The 18,178-nt window shown below is 42.3% G+C and overlaps 1 protein-coding gene across 4 annotated transcripts in view; it reads right to left on the bottom strand.

The window, feature by feature from the left end:
• Nucleotides 1–14,371, bottom strand: part of EYA2 (EYA transcriptional coactivator and phosphatase 2) — a 140,624-nt gene extending 126,253 nt beyond the window's left edge. The window contains exon 1 of one of the 4 annotated variants that reach the window (XM_053394162.1): nucleotides 14,211–14,371. The gene's annotated coding sequence lies outside the window, so the exon portion shown is untranslated. The other 3 variants (XM_053394165.1, XM_053394163.1, XM_053394161.1) reach the window with 3 other exon arrangements.
• Between the last annotated feature and the right edge of the window lie 3,807 nt (nucleotides 14,372–18,178).

Genomic DNA, 18,178 nt, shown 5'->3' with positions numbered 1-18,178 from the left:
ATGTCAACTCGGCGTGGGTGGAAGACCGATGAGGCGCAAATACCAGCCAAAAGAGACCAGCTTACCATAGAGAGGGGGACTGCTGTCACAAAGCACCCTGTACCACAAAAAGGTACAGGCAGAAAGCAAGTCATCTGGTTTAAACAGGGCTGCATGCTTACACACGTGTGTGTGTGTGTGTGTGTGTGTGTGTGTGTGTGTAACTCATACACAAAGGTCATTTTTAGCACAGAACACCACACGGGCTTTCTTTAATGAGCTGAAGTCCTGCAAGGAACGCACATAACTAAGATACTTGTAATTAAAATACCTGGAATATTATTTTCATGAACATGACAGGTGCCAATCTACAGTTGCTTGGCAGATTGCATGACCATACAATATCCTCCACGATGAGCATAAGATAAGCATTCTCAATTTAGGGACCCAGAATTTTTTTTAAAAAAACAAGAGCTGGATCCAGAGAAGCACAAATGGGACTCAGCTCGCCCAACAGTACTTCACAGGCTCCTCCTGCCCACTGCATCTGCCTTGGTCTTCCAAAAGCTACTTCTGAGGATCAAGGGACTTTCATGAACAGTGTGGGGACATTACAGGGCTTTAGCAAAATGGAGAGTGGGAAAATCAGCAGAATTCGGAGGGTTACTTTGTGTGAATGCAAGCATATTTCTTCTCATGAAGTACCGTATTTTTTGCTCTATAAGACACACTTTTCCCCTCCTAAAAAGTAAGGGGAAATGTGTGTGCGTCTTATGGAGCGAATGCAGGCTATGCAGCTATCCCAGAAGCCAGAACAGCAAGAGGGATCACTGTGCAGCGATCCCTCTTGCTGTTCTGGCTTCTGGGATAGCTGTGTGAAGCCTTCCTTCCGCTGCCCTGAAGAGGCTTCGCGTTGCTTTCGCTGAAGCCAGAACAGCAAGAGGGATCACTGCGCAGCGATCCCTCTTGCTGTTCTGCCTTCTGGTATTCAGAATATTTTTTTTCTTGTTTTCTTCCTCCAAAAACTAGATGCGTCTTATGGAGCAAAAAATACAGTACACCTTTGGATCCATGTCATAATGAAAAAGGGCTGCTTTCCACCTTATGTCTGATTCTTCGTCATTCCTGCTTTAACTCCCCCCTCCCTGCGCAACCAATGAGGGACAGAAACTCCCCCACTTCCCCCCAAAGTGGAAAAATATGTTATTACAATTCTTAAGTGTCTGAGATAAATGAGACACCATACAGTCTTATGCCAACTTCTGCTTCAGTAAACGTGCCTTAATATTCACTCCTGAGAAAGTTCAGCGAGGGTGGTATGTACACACTCAGAATCTTTGATTGTTTGTTGTGCACAAGGCCTGGCTTCTCCTCACACACCTGTACTCCAGGGTTAAAATCATGCCCTGTGTGGTTACAGGAACTTGAGTTTCCCTGGTCCTTGAGCTATCAGGCGTAAAACCTGCCACGCAGTCAAAGGAGTGAGTATCCAAAGAACACCAGATTGGCCCTTGTCCCTATAAAACTGTCATTCTGGTCACACCACTGTATTGCTCAGGCTCACACTGCACATAAGTATCTTGGAGTGCTGAACTCAGGCCATGGCCATGCTCACAGGCAGGCAGTGTGCATGTGAAGTGGTGCTTGCATATGCTAGGATTTGCACATTCTCAGTGACTTCACAAAAATACCACTGTGAGCGTACAGGCCTATGATATAGGTTCCCCAGGAGCTCAACTCAGCTACAAATCTGGTACAGCCATACCTCGGGTTGAAGTAGCTTTGGGATGAATATTTTCGGGTTGCGCTCCATGGTGACCCGGAAGTAATGGAGCGTGTTACTTCTGGGTTTCGCCGCTCGCGCATGCACACACGCTCAAAATGACATCATGCGCATGAGCGGAAGTGGTGAAACACGACCCGTGCACACGCAGTCGCGTCTTGCATTTACTTCAGGATGCAAACGGGGCTCCAGAATGGATCCCGTTCGTATCCAGAGGTACCACTGTAATGAGTTTGCACCCGGTCAAGTTCTGTCTGTCCGAACAACTCCCTTCGTGATACTCAAATCACCACCACACATCTAAACAAGCCCATCCAACTGTAGTGCACTGATTTTTTCTTGCCACCCGAAACACTTTTGAGCATAATTCCTCTTTTCCAGGTGTGAAAGGGAAGACGGAAAGTTTGCTAAGTACCATCCAGAGAATCTATGGTTGTGAACACAGGAAGATGCCTTATATAGTGTCAGAGCGTTGGTCCATCGAGATCAATACCGTCTCCATTGACTGGCTGCAGCTCTCCGGGGATTTCAGCGAAGGATTTCTACCAGCCCCATCCAGACATATCAGGAATTGAACCTGAGACTTCTGCATCTAAAACAAACACTTTGCCACTGAGCTATGACCCTTCTCTATTCAACTGTGGTTCTAAGATTCTAGGAATAACTGGATTTCTGTTTGGATTTGAAGAAACGAGAATGCAGGAGTAGCTTCAACGTGATATTGAAAAATACTGATCAATATACATAGACTGCCCAATGAATTTTATTTTTTTTAAAAACATCTCAGAGGCATTTTGCTATAGAAGGTTTTTTGTTTTTTGTTTAAGTATAACAGATGTCAACTCACTGGTCTCCCGCAAGCAAGGTGGAAAGAGCAAGAAAATGGTATGTTTACTGTATTCCTGTCTAGACTTGGGTTTGTGATGAGTAGTGAAGACCTCAATTTAAAGTTATAGTGACCTCCCTTGATCATTATGATGTCAGGTGACTCCCACTCAGGTGGTCCCACTCCCCTGTAAAAGTTGGCCCAATAAGGAGAAGGTCATGGTTCAAATTCCTATTCAGATTGCAAACTGACTAGGTAACCCGGGGTAAATCATACTCCCTGAGGTTCAGCTCCCCATCTGTAAGATGAGAATTGACCTCAAAAAGAAGCTGAAGTATGAAACTCAAAGTTGCAGAGTTGGAAGAGACCCTGAGGATCATCTAGTCCAACCCTCTGCAATGCAGCTGTCCCATACAGGGATCAAACCCGCAACCCTGCTGTTATCAGCACCACACTCTAACCAACTCCAGGTTCCAGGGTCTCTAAGACACTTTTGCTATTTTAATATGTAGTGATTCATAAAATGCTAAGAATCATGGCAAACCAAACAACCTAAAACCCAAGTCGCTCTGATTTACGCAACCAACACAACCCCTTTACACAAAAACAGAAGTATTTTGCAGGTGTCTTAGAGTAAGAACAGGAGAGCCTTGTATTCTGTCCTGAGCTTCTTGGGGCAAAGCCAATCACTATCTCAAAGCTTCTTGAAGAGGTGCTCAGTGGCTGGTGAGCAGAGCAAGCAGAAGGGCCTGTGAATTTCTGTCTTGAAATTCTGTGGTCCAGTTGTGGTCCAATACATCTGGAGGGCACTTCGTTGGGAAAGGCCATCTAGCGGGGCAGAAGGGGCCGGTGGGCAGCTAGATCAATATGGTTTGGCCTATGTGACAGAAAAATCCGTGCTTGTGGTTTCCTACTTGTGTCTTATCTGCTTCGTTCTGAAGTCAACCACCCAGTGAATTGCAGTTAGACTAGGTAGCGAGTGCAGAAGTTTTAAACTTTCCCAATTATGAAGGGTGGTATACAAATACCGTATATAAAAACTAACAAACAAGCTCCAAGCAGACAAGGAGAGAGATTTGTGCTCCAAGTTAAGCGACTCATTATAAAACCACATTGGAGCAAAACACAAATATTATTCATGAATGTTCTGAACAGTTTAGCTGCTTTAGGAAAATACTTTGGGATAATTCTAACACCACTCTAGAAACAATAAGCTCCCTTTTTCATCCTTTATGGTTGTTGTTTTTTTACCAGCTTTCTCAGAGCATGCAACCACTACCCCCTCTTCCCATATTGGTTCAATTTATTGTGGATGCATGAGAGACTTTACCTCTTCTTCCAAGTTTAAACTAATTTTCTCAATAATAATTTTCTCCCCTCCACTTCTCTGAACACAGAAACTAACTGCACACCTCTGAATTCTCTGCTGCCATACATACTTTAAGAAGGTTTAGTTTCACCTACTCACGTCTGAAGTTGCTGACCAGACCACCTTATTAAAGAGCAGATTGCTATTTTAAAAAATTAAATGTATGTATTGCCTTTCTGTGCATACCACAACCAGACGCCGGCTCACGAAACAGTTGAAGCATAACAACAAAATTGCATCACGTTGACGGTAAAATGAACACGCAGACATGCCTTATACATTTATTTTACCCAATTTTGTCCTGCAAGGCAATGATGAAAACTCAGGACAGCTTACATATCAATATGAAAGTAATCATTAAAACTAACAACAACAACAAAGAACAAGACAAGAACAACAATATCCAGTGTGTTGCAGAGGTTAGAGCGTTGGACTAGGACTAGGGAGACCCAGGTTCAAGAGTGCCACAAAGCTCACTGGGTGAACAGGCAACAGGCACTAATAACAAATAGATCAGTTTCTCATTTTTGTGCATAAATACACACAGCCTCCCTCATCACATGTAGTTTGGCCCTAACACAGAGGCCTTTTTTTCAACCCTTCTACTGCAGATACTTTCAAGTCCTTTCAAGCCCTACAGCCTAAGGGCCACACGAGGCCTAAATTCATAAGGTTGCCAAAGGGGGGGGAGGGGGGCAGCAGAAAGAGAGAGAAAGTGCCCACCCACTTTTGGCCACGTGAACATCCAACCCATTTTGGATTAGGTACTTAATTCTTATAACCTTCCCTACACTTTTTAAAAATTATTTCTATAAATGACACAAAAGGGTCTCAAATTTTCAATATATTCATCTACTTTAAATGTAAAGGTAAAGGGACCTCTGACCATTAGGTCCAGTCGTGACCGACTCTGGGGTTGCGGCGCTCATCTCGCTTTATTGTCCGAGGGAGCTGGCGTACAGCTTCCGGGTCATGTGGCCAGCATGACTAAGCCGCTTCTGGCGAACCAGAGCAGTGCACAGAAATGCTGTTTACCTTCCCGCCGGAGCGGTACCTATTTATCTACTTGCACTTTGAACTGCTAGGTTGGCAGGAGCAGGGACCGAGCAACGGGAGCTCATCCTGTCGCAGGGATTCGAGCCGTCCTTCTGATCGGCAAGCCCTAGGCTCTGTGATTTAACCCACAGCACCACCCACATCCCCTCATCTACTTTACTCCATTCCAAAATACGGCATCAATTCTGCCGATTCAAAATTTAAATACTTGGGGTAGAATTCAACATAGTGCTTAAAAGATCATTCCATAATTGCAAGCATTTGCATCCCACATGGCACAATCTCCCATCTCCTCTCACCGACGTCCTTCTAATCAGATTTGGGGAGCGAACAGGGGCATGCAGCAGAAGGAGGAAAGGGAAGGTCTTGTTGTGTTAGTGGGGCTCATGGTCTCTGCTAGTGCAACTACTTAGTTGAAAATGGCCTTTGAAATATTCCTGTTTTTTTCTGAAAGCAGACACAGGAGAAACAATGCCACTTGAACATGGGGGGGGGGGGATGCATACAAAAGAAGTGGTAAAGAAACAAATGGCTTTTTTTGTTCGTAGAGGGTGCAATCCCACACTCACCTAAGAATTCAATAACCTGAACTCAGTCGGGCTTACTTCTGAGCAAACCTATGTGGAACTATAGTTTATATTATTCATTTTCAAGCCAGTTGTAGCTATAGGAATTAAGTAAGTATTCTCTTTCTTAGGTGAGTTTGTATATGGTTCCTTGTGGTATAGCTAAAAAAAACATGAAACAGCTCGACACACACAGACCCTACCCCATTCAAGACAAGAACAAACTGCATTTGATGTCAAGAATGTGACGTTAGATCTGAGAATAAAACAGAAGCCCATTTGTTTTAAATATTAATATCCTGCCTTATTTTCAACAACAACAAATCCAAACCATAAAGATATCATGGTTGAACCATTTTACAATTGACATCCCAATATTTTAGCATTTCAGGTTTAATATCGTTCGAAGAATAGTTGTAAAACTGAGTTTTGATGGGTCTCATTATGTAACTGGTACTAGACATTTGTTTCTGGATTTTGTTTTTACAAATATGAATTAATAAAGCAATAAGCAAGCCAAATATAAACAGCAATAGAACACTTACTGTCCCACCCACTTAACATCATTTCTTTGTTGCCAAAAGGCAGATTCTACAAGAACAGTGAAAGTATGCCATTACTTTAAGGATTAAAATCCAATTATTTTGTATGCTGTAACATAATATTACTTTTCTTAAAATCTCGTTTTCTCTGATGTACTAGTTCAAATGGGTTGTAGTAAAATGAAGTACATAATTTTATTGCCTTCAGGAAGAGTAAAAAAAACCACACCTCGTAGGCTGCAATCCTATACTCATTTACCTCACTGAACTCAATGTTGCTTACTTCTGAGTAAGGATTGTACTCCCTTTGGAAGAGGTGAGGGAGGAAAAAAATACTGATTTCAAAAGACTGCCAATCTCAAATGTGTTTTTTCTTTACCTATATTGATGAACACACCACGTCCTCTTTTGTTTTAAGGAAACACACTGGCTTTTTTGGAAAAACAACAACTCTAACCTTACCTAATGGTCACATCAGTCCTATGACTCTAGAAGTAAGTTCCAAGTACATTCAAAGCCAGGCCGTTAAGCCTTTAAAAGAAGGGGGAAAGGATTATACCCAACTATGTTGTTGATTCTCAGAGTCCTTGTTTCGTGTTCTCCCAATTATCAACATTTTTCAGGAGAGACTTATCGGGGGATCTTTGATGTTTTATACCAGATACTTGGTACATTTAACAGGGAACCTGCACATTCATAATTCTCTCTAATACCACAACTGAACAGCATGTCATGGGTGACATGAGTAGCTGTTATCTTGACTCATCCATTCAGATTTAATGTCAGACAGGGATATATATCTAAATATGTGTCTGCCTTAACATGCCCAATGTCAAGCTTAGAATTTCAAGGAACATTTAGGGGACTGGTCCGTGGCAATCAAAGACCGTTGCAGTCTCATTAATACCAAAGCCATCCAAATGATGTTTCTACTCCGCAGATGTTTTGATGGTATTTTAAATTGTTTATTTGTTAAATTTATATCCCACCTTTCTGTGTGGAGTGCCCATGGGGTTGATGCCAAAGGGAATCTCATTAAAAACAACCACCAAAAGATTTGCATCATAAACACAAAACAAATCCTTACATGTTACAGCAACATTTAAGCTCAGGCTTTCAGAATACAAAATGCAGAAGAACTACCAAATATGGTGTTCTCCGATGGCCCGATCCAACAGGAAGTAGCTCTACGCAATTCCTACTGAAATAAATGGAACTCGCTCAATTGCTCGGGAACTTCTGGTAGATTATCCCATGCCATATCACTGGGTGTTTTCCCAGCATGCATGCATGCATGAATAGGAAAGAAAACCGGCTTAGCCATTTAGATCAGCCAGCATGTAAAGTTAATGGGCCAGAAGCGATAAACGGAGACATATCTCATAGCCTCGCACACTCTGTGTGTGCACTGCTAAACTGAAAGGATTACTTCTGTGCTAGCAGTCAGAACATGTTCAATTTGAAACGGTAGCACCGTCCATATTAAATGAAAGTGTTCACATAGAACCCTCTGAGAGTAAAAGCTGTACACCAGTAATTTAATCACCAGGGCCAGAGCCTGTTCATTTGTTGCTCTCGACAAAAAGGTGATGCCAGGTGTTTCATACTTGCCTGGCTATTATTTTGCTAGACTAATAAGTAAATTGCAACAGCCTCATTTGAATTTAGTATTTAAAAATGCAGGCCACCATCTGGCACACTGTTAATGGACATTTAAGAACAAGTAAATTCAGGCTTTAGGGGAACACAACCCTGGACTGGGTTTGTGGCACAGTAAGCCCTAATTTGCATGTGATGGTAAAGCAAATCATGGTTTAGCACAAATTAGCAAACGTGCAGGCTACCGGCGGGGAGATAATGTCTGCTTTGTTTGCCCCTGGTCATTCTCCTGCTATGTTAAGCCACGGTTTTGCTTAGTGTGTCATCTAAACCCAGGCTTGTGGTTTAGTTCTTCTGGACAAACCACACGCCATAAAACACAGGGCAAACCTTGGTTACAGCTCTTCAGTAGTCTGCAGAGAAGTAAACCACGAGTCAAGGTTTGGCTTAGCTCCCCAAGAGTTTGCACATTTGCTCATTCGTGTTGTCATGGTTTGCTTGCTCACGAGTTGTAGCATTTCAAACACATGTACCCTATACAATATAGCTTTGGCTCAGCAAAGGCATGTTAAACGTACTCTATAAAGTCCCATTGATTTCAGTGGAAGAATTAAGCAAATTCTTAAGAGGGATTATTTTAAAGTTCTATTAACTGTAGTTGGTTTGCACCCATTTTTTAAATATTACAGCTTAAGAACGGAACGTTGCTTAACATGCCCTCTCTGTGGCAAAAACTTACTGATAGAAGACTCTTTCAAGATTCTAGAATGTTTTGAAATTATGGGAGAAACATGTCCATCTGTAATGTTGTACAATGTTGCTCTGGTTACACTCTTTAAAAACCCCCAACTCTTTTCTTCCTCCCTGTAGACTTCTTACAAGGCCATGAATAAGAACAGAACATATGACTGTGCAACAGAAACAAAGAAACAAATCACAGCTTTTTACATACACTGAGTCGACTACATCTATGCTATCCATACGACACAATTAATGTGATAACGGATAGAATAGTTGTCCACAAAAGACGACACTTTTAGGGTTGTTGTTGTTTTAAAAAAATATCAAAACAAAACCATGCACTTCTTCGGTTATTAGCACAAACCATGACAAAGAGTGGCAGTACAATGCTATAACTACAACTATAACTAAAGGAAACATCTGCCATATGCCTAGAAGAAGCAGGTTCTCTCTCTTATTATGTACCAGTATTTTGCTCATTGCCCTCTGCATATTGCTACTTTTTTCACGAAAAGTACGGGAGAAGAAGCCTCACTTTCTAGTTTATCCCCCAAACCGTTCTAGAAGGGAGAGGAGGCAAATAGTACTCATCTACGTATATCATTCACACTCAGAAGTGAACACTCAGCTCTTCTTTCCATCAGTGCAACAGAAACCAGTCGTGTTCTCCTTGCAGGAACGAACAAAAACTTTTCAGAAACATTGCTTTTAGAACTGTTCCGTGCAAAGTTGTTCTTCCTCTATTTATTTAATTGATTTCACCCTGCTTTCAGGATATAAATCCTTTCTAATATTTCCCCTGTAAAATTACAGCAAGAATCCCACCAGACCTCTCTTGCAACAGCCTGCTGACCTAAGCTCCCATGGTACAGTCGCTGAAATGCAGCTCTCTCGTTATTCCTCCAGCCACCTAATTGTGGGATTTATCTTCACCCGATATTAACAGGGTGTTTGTTAAACACCATTAGAACAGTTAAGATCTATAAATAAAGATTAGGCATTGTCTTCATCCGTTTTGGTGGCCCTCTGTTCGGGTGTTTTCTGAACTGACTTATGAGATAAATGTAACTGAAAAGGGATAAACTCACTTGGGGTGGCTTTTCTGCCAGAAAAGAAAGTAAAGAGAAGACCAAGAAAAGGCAATTTCTTCTCTCTTAATCACTCTCTGTTTGTTTAGCTCTTATTCCTGTTCGCATCTGGCTGAGTTTGCAATACTTTGCTTTACAGAATGGTGAGTGGGAGCCACAGACACACTTAAAGAAGGGAAATTATTGCTGGACTGAATTATGCATATAAAGACTGGGTTTTTTTTGAAGCTGCTTGTGATAATTTCAGATTTAGTTACAAGGCGATTGTAGCCACAAGAGGTAACAAAAGTTGGAAAAACCACCGCAGCTGAAATAATTTATACCTGGCAATGAATCTGTTGTGATCCTTTTATGGTTTCATAAGGCAAAATATAACAGTAACTACGTTCTCTATTGCATCTATGCAGATTTATTTTATTTTATTCTTATTTTAAAGTTATAAACTGATAAAACCAAAAAGCCTCCAGGTATCCCCCCCCCGCCCCGCCAGCACAACTCTTCATTTATCCACACAGTGTAGTCAGAGGCATCTGAAACATTCCTTTACAACCAACCAAATTACCTCAAGGGTAAATCTCTTGTTAGTGTTTTTCCTTTTCTAAATAAATAAGATTTTTATCTGGCTACAGTTTACACTCTGTGCATTAAAACCGAGAGCATGATCTAACCAAAGCTACGCATTTTTAAGTCCCGCTGATCTCAACGGCAAGTTAATTATCCCATTGACTTCAATGGCACAGAAATGTGCTTATTTTGGCTGAGTTTCACCCAGCATATGTAAACTGACTATTTCATTTTAACCTTAATTGTTTTAATTTATTTCGGGAGAGGGAAGGAGTCACTTTCTCATAAATGCAATTATGTTTTCTGGTTTACATAAATCTCCAAAACACAGTTCCTTAAAAAAAAAAAATAATAATTCTGGTAAAAATTTTCTCATTAAGTGGCACAGCATATGAATTTGCTACACGGGGAGATTATAGGAAAGATTAGTAATTAGTACCTTTCAGCTTCACCAGCTAGAGACAGCATGAATTGACATGTCAATACCAAAATTTATCAGAGAAAATGAGATTGAGTATGCCACAGCAACTCAGCCCAATAACAATACAAGTATTTATTAATGACAGTAAGCAGAGAGATGGACACTATCAATGTCTAAGGCTGTGATCCTATACAAGCTTACCTGGAAATAAGCCGCATTGAATTCAATGGGATTTACTTTGGTTCAGGACTGTACTATTTATGTAGGCAAAATATGAGTAGATAGACCAAAAACAAAACAAAACAAACCCATACAATTCTGCACTTATATGCGTATTATTTTTAAATACTTCATTATGAAAAGTAAAGCCCTCAGATAAAAAGCTTCTAGAACAAAGTTAATGCAGCAAGGCCTGATACCACATTAAACTAATGTCTAAAATGCCAATCACCAGTGAGATGTGTTCCTTTTCCAGCCACAGTTACACGTTCAGGTGGGAATATGGAGTCATCAGAATAGAACCCTCCAGAAGGCGGGCACAGATTCTTACTGGTAATTTTCTTTATCACCATTATTAACAAAGCAGCTCCAAATTTAGCTTTATACGGGTCTTCATCTTTACCACAACTACAGGTCCAGAGCATTTCACCCATGTGGTGATGTTACAGATCCATGTAGCCAGAATCACCATGCAAATGCTTAAAGCAAAAGGAGAAAAATAACGATATGAAAAGTACACCACCTTCCAGAACGCAGAAGTCCTTAGGACCTGTGACACAGTGTTGATTTATGATACTTCTGAAGCTATGTTCTGGCACTGTCCTGGGTGTGTGGAGTGCTTCTTCTGAACCAACGCTATTGTTTCGTTGCCAGCTTTGAAAATCTCGTTTCAAGACTGTCCTTGGGATATAGTTGGTGCTGTCAAAAAACGGCTGTGCTCTGAGATTCTTACGTTTCATTTACAGCGTATTAAGAGAGAGGAAACCCCACATAATTTGGATGGCTTGTGTCGAAGCAAATATGAACCGAGCTGTGTGTTAAAAAGAAGAAAAAGCTTCAGGGGTGCAGTCCAACTTAAAGAAAATCTATGTGCTACAGTAAAATGGGAAACCATCAGGGGGAAAACAGGACTAGTATTTAACTATCCTCATCTTCAGCTATGCCTCCTCTCTTGTCAGGATCAGCACCCAGAAGCTTATGGAAGTCAAATGTAAGTTAGTAGCCCTGCTTAGGAAAGAAATACTGTAACTTCCTTGAGATATTCAAAATGCTGTTTCCTGTAAACCTTTGCATCAAGATGATTGAACCCACAACCTGGCCCATTGCTTTAAGAATGTTAAGGAATGCATACACCTGACACCTGCCTCCAAGAAAACAAATACGGAACAATAGAAAACTGGTTCACCACATGTATTTTGAAAGTTCAGTAATTAATCCAAAAGGAGCATATCAATCTAATAAAGATTGGCCGAGAAACACAGCAATCTGTACACTATAAACTTCCTTCAAGGGCATTTCTCAGAGCGCAAATATCAATTTCACACTTAAATGCTTATTTAATATGTATAAATCACATTAACTTTTCTTCTTGAAACAAAAAGTCAATTCTACTTTTTCGTAATAAAGACTATTTTTTTTTACACTCTCCCTCTTAAAGTCTTGCCATCATATTAAACTTGAATGTTGATAGAACATACAAATCTAGACATACCTTGTATGCCTGGGATTATTATCATTATCTTAAAATGAATTAAAATATTCAACCCTAAAGCAAAATGGCATCCATAGCTTATATTACAAATGCCGTATTTAAAGATTATACTATTCTCATTGGTAAAAACACCAGGACATTATACGGGCAAATTCCCATTCACTTGCAACTTTATTTTCGTTTTTAAAACAGAGAACTTTTGCTCACTGGTGTTCCTCTGTGTGGCGATTGCTAAATAACGCACACATTAAAAACTTGAAACAGATGTAAGCTATGATTGATGCCACATTTACAGGATCAATAACATTCATTACATGCACCTTTTCAATTATAGTGGCGTTACTAAGGTCTTAATATCTGGGGTGTTTAAAACATTCCATCTAGAACATATAAAAACAGGAGCGCTGATCTCTCTAATGACAGCTAAATAAATATAGTTATCCATGGTGTAACAAACAGTGTTTTTCCTTCGTTTCCATGTTAATTTCTTGAAATAAACATTTTCTATCATCACTGGTGGGTTACCTATACACAATTTTCACACACAACTGAAACTCTCTTATGCCTACATTATATTCACTCCACTTGATGAAATGCCCGAAACTATGCACTAATACTCAACTAGTGATTAAGACAGAGAATCAGCATTCACCTACTCGAAATAAGGCAAGAGGTTTGATAAGGCTCTTGCAGATCCATTCAACACGCAGGGAAATCTCGCCATATGTTGTGAAACAAAAATTACTCAGCAAACGTTTGACAAAATAATAATAATCCTTTTGCAAAGTATCCCCAAAGCAATGCTGTTAGTAGAGAGAGAAAGGATCTGTCAAGATTCCACAGCAAGTGGATAGATATGTAAATTAATAAAAAAACCACTCCTCGCTGAATAGTAAACAAGGTGCGGGGGAGAGAGATAAATCCTTATACACATCAGCCACTCACTTTTTTGAGCTACAACGGCATAAAACATATTTGGAGCCTTTTACCCCGCTTCCCAAAGCCACCTGGGACACGTATGTATAGACACACGCACACGCGCGTGGATTTTAAGTTCTGAAATACTTGGAATGCGTAAAAGGAGAGAGAACACGAGGTGATGTATGAAGAAGGGGCGCGTTTTTATCCTTTCACCAAGAATAGGGAGAGATGTCATCCAACCTTTAAGATCTAAGGCAGCAGTCCCCCCCCCCCCACAAAGAAGCCTCCATGAAAAGAAATGTCCCACTGGGGAGGTTCAAGAACCGTTCCCAGCCCCGGGAACCTCCACCCCACCCGGCCCGGGCAAGTGAATGCGCTTGGGGATCTCCAAGCGCGCAAAGCATCGCTTGCCTCCACCCGGCGCCCCTTTGCCAAAATCATGAACCGGGGGGGGGTGCGCGATGGAGAGAAGAGGGAGGAGGGCACTGCATCGGGGCGGGGGTCCCGTCCACTCACCGCAAGCTGCCGCAGAGCGTCTGGCGCCGCCGGGCTCCTGTCCCCGCAGCCGCCTGCGCGCCAGGAGAAGAAGGAGCGCGCGAGGCCGCCTGCGCTCCGGACAGCCGCTGCCGCTCCGAGCTGGAGAAGTCCGCAGCAGCCGGGAAAGCGCGCACCGTCCGCTCCCCTTCGAGCAACGTGCCCAGCAAACTCCTCACGCCGCCGCGCCAGTGAGCATGTGCGCGCGAGGTCTGCACATGCCCACTCAGGAGCAAGGATGCTGCCGCTCTGCCCTTACCTTGCCCTTTACCTAAAGTTCAGCGGCTCCTTCGCACACGCGCGCCCAGGAGTCCTCGGTGGGTGGGTGGGGAGAGGCGGCCGGCGAGGGTGCGCGCGTCCAGGAAAGAGCGAATGAGTGATCGAGGGAGGGAGGGACGGAGAGGGCGGGAGGCGAGGGAAAGAGAGACACACCGGCGAGTTGTTATATTCTAACCAAGGAGGTCTGGGAGGAGGGAGAATAGGAAAACTTTCTACCTTCTTTCTACCTACACTTGGTAAAGTTGCTTGCAAACAGAACATCTCCCGTTACCTTGCGCCGAATTGTAACCCGAGGAGTGATTTCCAGGAGCCTGCGGTTGGTTACATGGCGCAAGAGACAGGCGATCGTCGAAGAATGGGCTTAGCGCGCGGACTCGCCAGCTCGACTCACTTGCAGATTTGTTCTACTAGTTTCCCCCTCACCGCGCCACCCGCTTTTAAAATGGTATCGTTCCACGTTAAGTCGTCAGCGCAGGTCGCTTTCTTTAAAATGAACTCTTATTTATTTCAGCAGGACTTGCAGTGCGCGCGCAACGCTCGGCAATGTTCCTTGATTCCAACGAGGCTTACTTACTCCCTAGGAACCGTACTTAGGTTTGCAACCCTGAAGTTTTAAAGTCAGGGTATGTTGCCCAGTATACCTTAACAATCCTAATCACGTTGTAAGCTGTTCAGCTTTCAGTTAAGAGTTTCGTGGGGTTTGCTGCGGAGTAAGTGTGCACACGACTGCAGCCTTACTTGGAAATATCTCCCGTTGACTTCAGGACGGCTGCTGAGCCTGAGCAAGGCGTTCTTAGTTTGGGAAGACTGCATCTTGGTTCTTGCCTTGTGTGGCCGCCGACACACCACCAACCACCACACCAGAGAGAGCCTGAAGTGACTACAACACTCTGCAAGACGCGTCAAATAATAAGTTTAGAGATGGTAGGGACCTTGTGGGCCATCTAAGTCTTAGCTCCCCACCCAGTGTAGAATCTGGATGCTTCTAGAGAAGAGCTTAATTGGCAAACAGTGTCATTCAGACCCATCTGTGACAGGTTTTTGTTTTCCCACTCAAGATTTCCCCTGCAAATGAGAAATATGGGGAAAGCATATAGGTTGGCATTTTGATGCCAATGGTATCCTATGGACAAAATTACATGCACAAGGAGCACTGATGCAACAATGAGAGCCCATCACCTCCCAAGGCAGTCTGTGTTCCACTGATGAACAGCTCTTAACCATTAGAAACTTTCTTCTAATGTTCAACCAAAATCTGCTTCCCTGCAGTTTCCACACCCCCCCCCTTCTATAGCAACAGAGAACAGGTCTGCAACAACAAGGGCAGGTGTGATGGGATATATACTGAGAAACAATGGACAACTTGGTTCTGGCTTCATTATATCAGTGTTTACCTCCTAGAGAGGAAGAGAATGAGATATATTGTCGATTATGAGCTCAGTTGTTTTGACCAAGTAGAATATATATGTACATGCAAATACCTGTGCTCAGAATACAGGTGGTTTCCTGCGTCATAAGCCCAAATGTGTCCATAATAAACATACAAGAACACTGGGGGTTTGGGTGGGGCAGAAATTATTGGTTTTCCATAGTGCTTGATCAGGGGTATGGCAACTGCCACTGATGTGTGTTGCATTACAGGACAGGCTAAGAGTTGTTCGGGTGTGTTAGGAACATGTTCAGATCTATCCTCAGTGCTGATCAGCACGTCTTCCCCCAGTTCTTAAATATGTTAGACTTTATGGGAATTGGTCCAAGGGTGATGACATTTCTCTGTGGTGTGGTATTCTTTCATTTCCTTTCTAATTGATGTAAACTTGTCTGAGGAGACATGTTGCCTGTGAAAAATAACTATTTGTTTAGAAGGAAAACAACATCCGTTTTATAGTTTTATCCCAGATGATATTGCAGAACTTTTTTTTTTTTTGCTGAAACCTCAGGGACCACAGAAAAGCAGATGAATGCAATGTTTTAATATCATGCAGCCAACTGTAAGGTTTTGTTCCAGCCTCTGACAATGCAACCCAAGCCTTATGGTAACTGGGCAGCTGGTTTTGCTATATCAAGTCCTATCAGAACAAGTTGAATGCCAAATGTGTCCAAAAGGAGACAAAGGCCCCCAGCACCATCATTTAAGAACTGGCTAGCATTTCTTAATGACTTACCTTCTGGCATAATCCTACCTGTGTGACCTTCACATCATTTCTCTGAAGATTGGGGGTCTCTTCATGCAATGAGATATGGTGGGTTGTGTGATCTGTATCCTAGTAAGCTGCAGTTTGTAGCACAGGGCCACCACTGATTTCTTTTTTCCCCCTTTTTTGGCAGGAGGAGAAAGAGATGGATGGACAGAGCAGACATGCAATACAAAAATAAAACTGGGTCCCTGTGTGTGTGATTTCTTATCTGCCCTTCACCATAGGGTCCCAGAGCATAGTACTAATATTAACCATACTACCAATATACCGTATTTTTCGCTCTATAACACGCACCCAACCATAACACGCACGTAGTTTTTAGAGGAGGAAAATCCGTAGGCATGCCACCCATAGGCATTTCCTCCATAACACGCACAGACATTTCCCCTTACTTTCTAGGAGGAAAAAAGTGAGTGTTATGGTGCAAAAAATACGGTAACCATATCATCTTAATTCTGTGATAGTATTTATAGATGTTTATAATATTGTGTTTAAATTGTTGTAACAAGCCCTGCATCCTTGAGGTGAAGGGTGAGGAGTAATAATAATAATAATAATAATAATAATAATAATAAGTTTATACAATTATGCAAACAAGTAAAAAAAGCAATTCTCAAAATAGTAGCAAGTATAGCTTAAAAACTATTAATGTATTAAGCTTTTTTGGCTTTTAGATCTGTAGCAGACAGGTTAATGAATATGGAAGACAGTGGCCTGACTTGCACATAACATTATGCCAAGCTATGGATTACTGTGAAGGAGCAAGGCTTCACGGAGGGAAATACCAGCTGTTTTGCTCCTTCTTGACTCCTGATGCGCTACCAGGACATCTGGTAAGCCAGGACATGGCTAAGCCATGGTTTGGCTTAGCATTACGTCTGTAGTTTATCTTGCTCCAAACAAACCATGATCTATAACGAAGGTTGTTCTTAGCTTGCTGCTCATTGTTTCTTAGGAGGAAGTAAATCACAAGCCTGGGTTCAGATGTAGCACTAAGCCAAACCATGGCTTAGCTCTTGGTAGCCCAGCAGCAGTGGGAACTGAAAAGGAGCAAAGTGGTCACGATATTCTGCCATTTGACCACCACTCTCTCTAAAATTATTCTTAGGATAAGAGTAGAGTTGCCACAAGTACACCTTTCTTTTCATCTGTAGCTGCTACCATCTACAATGGGTTTTTAGGGAAAAACTGCTACCGTGATGGGCCTTTGGTGACCTTACCAAAGCACCAGGACATAGAAGAACACTATCGGACCACAGGGCTAGCTGCTCACTTGGTAGAATAGAATAGCATGAGCCTAGTCCACAATGACATTAGAAGAAGAAGAAGAGTTTGGATTTGATATCCCGCCTTTCACTCCCTTTAAGGAGTCTCAAAGCGGCTAACATTCTCCTTTCCCTTCCTCCCCCACAACAAACACTCTGTGAGGTGAGTGGGGCTGAGAGACTTCAGAGAAGTGTGACTGGCCCAAGATCACCCAGCAGCTGCATGTGGAGGAGTGGAGACGCGAACCTGGTTCCCCAGATTACGAGACTACCGCTCTTAACCACTACACCACACTGGCCACAAGGAAACACCAGAAGCACCCAAAGATTCAAGAGGCAAATATATGCAGGCCATGTATACTGGGGGAGGGAACCCAGGGTTATAAATTTATGTGACTTAATGAAAAAAATGGTTTCTAATGCCAAATATGGAGATCTATTAGTTTCTGCGAGTAAAAGCCAACCCCCCCACCACTCCCATTCCCCTTTTCCTGTACCCTCCCCCTCTTTTTAGAATTTTAGCACTAATCCACTCACTCTCAGGTTGACTTGCATCTGGATCTCAGCCATCTGCTTCTATTTTCTCAACACTTGGCTGCTTGAGGGTTTCAAAAGGCTCAACTGTAATTCCAGGCTATAGGCAACGATATAATTGCATGTATTTTAAATGAATTAACGCATGCAAATTAGCAGTGGCCAAAGGAGACATCGCAGTTGCAACCCAATCCAACTCCTC

The sequence above is a fragment of the Podarcis raffonei genome, chromosome 6 (genome assembly GCF_027172205.1).
Source record: "Podarcis raffonei isolate rPodRaf1 chromosome 6, rPodRaf1.pri, whole genome shotgun sequence".
Classification (NCBI taxonomy): Eukaryota; Metazoa; Chordata; class Lepidosauria; order Squamata; family Lacertidae; genus Podarcis; species Podarcis raffonei.
This window is presented reverse-complemented; position numbering and strand designations above follow the sequence as displayed.